Source organism: Austrofundulus limnaeus, unplaced genomic scaffold (genome assembly GCF_001266775.1).
Source record: "Austrofundulus limnaeus strain Quisiro unplaced genomic scaffold, Austrofundulus_limnaeus-1.0 Scaffold9, whole genome shotgun sequence".
Classification (NCBI taxonomy): Eukaryota; Metazoa; Chordata; class Actinopteri; order Cyprinodontiformes; family Rivulidae; genus Austrofundulus; species Austrofundulus limnaeus.
Window position 1 is genome coordinate 5,236,293 of NW_013952411.1, and position 2,848 is coordinate 5,239,140.

Sequence of the window (2,848 nt, forward strand, 5' to 3'; positions counted from 1 at the left end):
CGCTAATACTGTTAATGTTGCCAATGCTGCTAATGTCGCTAATGCTGCTAACACTGCTAATGTCGCTAACGCTGCAAAACATCAAATTTGCAGTTGTGGCCATTGTCTGAGCTACGCTTCAAACTTAATGACCAATGGTACCATCCATGTTGTTTTCAATTAACAGATTTTGAATTTAAATTTTGAATGCCATCTTCATCAGCATTAGCAGTGTTAGCAGCATTAGCAGTGTTAGCAGCATTAGCAGTGTTAGCGGTTGCTTTTGCTGCAGGATGAAAAGCCGCGCACCTATCAGGTGGATCTTGCTAAGAGACATTTAACTAAATAGTATTAAATATATATTATATAATTCTAACTTTTGCACCTAGTTGTTCTTTAAAATCATGAAAGTGTTATATTGTATAATCACTCCAGCTTTGAAAACGATTCATCAGTATGACATACGTGCCCACAATGATTGGATGCAACCCTCTGATTGTGACTTTACATTTCGACGCCCCAACCTCCGATTGTGAAATCTGAGACGGCGCTGGAGGAGCAGGATGTGAGGAGGTGGAATCAGCATCGATGTGATTAATAATCATGACAGACTGACACGAGGGACGGTGAAAAGGCCACCGACAGTYAGAACTTCAGAGTTAGTGCCAACTAAAGAGGAGAGATTTATATCCACGGCTCAGACAAGTCTTCAATGTTCGGGTTTCTTCATAAAAAAACATCTTGCTGTTTTTAGGAGTATTCTGTCCCTGTCTTTCAGCTGCTTTCATGTAAACCAGGAAGTAATTCAGATACTTTTTTCCCACAGTGAGGTTTGACTTTGGTTTGGATGGATCGTCTGGGATTCTGAGGAGAAATGCAGACATCCTGGTTTCATAGTACAAATACACTGACTCTGCTGTACTTTTCATGTAACAGTTAAAGATAGCAATACAACCTGGTACATACCCTGTAAGTACCACCTACATACTTGGTAAGTACAATGGGAGTACATGCTGCATACACTGTAAGTACCTTTTATGTACTTGTAAGTACCCAGTTAATACCCATTAGATACCCAGTTTATACTTACTAAATACCAGTTACATAACTAGTAACTCCTCAGTAAGTATCTTAGAAGTGCCCAGAATAACTTTAAGTACTTATCAGGTACATAAAAATATTTATTATGTACAGTATACATATAATAAGAATGTACTAGGCAAAAACTTAGTACTTACATGTAACCTAAAGGGCACCTAACTGGTACTTTTGGTAAGTACTGATTACTTCTGAGGTACTTATTAAGTATTTACCAGATACACAACTTGTATTTCACGGGTACATAATGGATACTTACATGTTACTTACAGGTTACACAGGATATACAACTTTTATTTACTCGGTACAAACTGGATAAAGGTAAACACAGGGTACATAACTGTTACTTTATTTACTGGGTACAAACTGGATATTTTCATGTTACTAACAGGGTACAAACAGGATAAGAGTACACACAAGGTACATAACTGTTACTGGATACAAACTGGATACTTTGATGTCACTTACAGGGTGCATACAGGTACACAGCTGGTACTAACTGGGTACAAACTGGATAAGAGTACACACAGTAAATTAAGAGCTAAAGTATAAATTTGTCAAAACAGTAGCTAAAACTAAAGTTGGCTTGCCATTAGCTAAAATGAAAAAGTAGCATAAAAAGACTAAATTAGAGCAACTAAAAACTATGTTTTTGAAGGAACTGACAGTGTTTCAATGTATTTCTAAAGAGAAAACTTGAAGAAATAAAGTTTAATAATTCAGAAACTATGAAAGTCACAAATACGAAAGTCATAGCACCCCTATACTCAACTGAGACGAACACTTCCATGAATCCTTAAAGCACAGTACACAGAAGTATTTTTGTTTAAAATCTTGTATGAAAAAAAATTATAAAGAGGAAAACAGTGTCTGTTGGTTTTATTTGGTTTATCTCTTCCTGTTTCTCTTCATAAATCTTCTGAATAAAAAACCTGGAGATACGATTCTGACATAAAACTGTTCAAACCTCCACACAGACGCTGACCCCTCCGGCCAAGGACACTTCCAGCCTGGTCTTTATCTTTCTACCACCCCCCCCCCCCAACACACACAAACATGCACGTTAAAGTGCACGCACTCCATAAATTAATCTGCCTTCCTTCCTGCCCTCTCACGATTGTCTCTTTCTGACGGCCCAGGTCCTGAGTGTACGCAAAGAGGAGAGCCACAAATCCTCGACGCTGCAGAAAAACCAGCCCACCCCCCAAAGACTAATTCAAGTTCTCCCTGAAGCTGCGATGATAAACTTTCCACCAGTTAATTACAAATGTATGGGAGGATTAGCCGGGGCAATTATTATTATCACTGGGAAATTTATGATTGGTGTCGCCGAGTGTTGTATGAAAATAGCAGCTGAARCTTGAATTAATTTGAGATGTTTGTTTAATGTGGAAGCAGGCCGGAGCTCTCCTTGGAGCGTAACCTTGAAATAACGCTACAACTCAATAAAAATATTGGAGTTTTTTTCATTTTCTGGTCTAAGAACTAAGTTCTGTACATGAAAACAGTGAGAAAAGGGTGGATTGTTTTCTCTTGGTTGGCTGTGAGGTATAATGGTGTGCTTATTACCTCAGCTTAGCCTGTTAGCTTTAGCGTTAGCCCCGACGCTATCACCATATATACGTATTAGCTCAGCGCTACACATTCTCCTCTCGTCACTGAGGTCCTCCATCCACATGACAGAGAGGGGAACACAAAAATGACAATATGGATGGAGGACAACAGGTTAGCTTGTTTGTCGCGCTAGCGCGACAAACAAGCTAACCTGTTG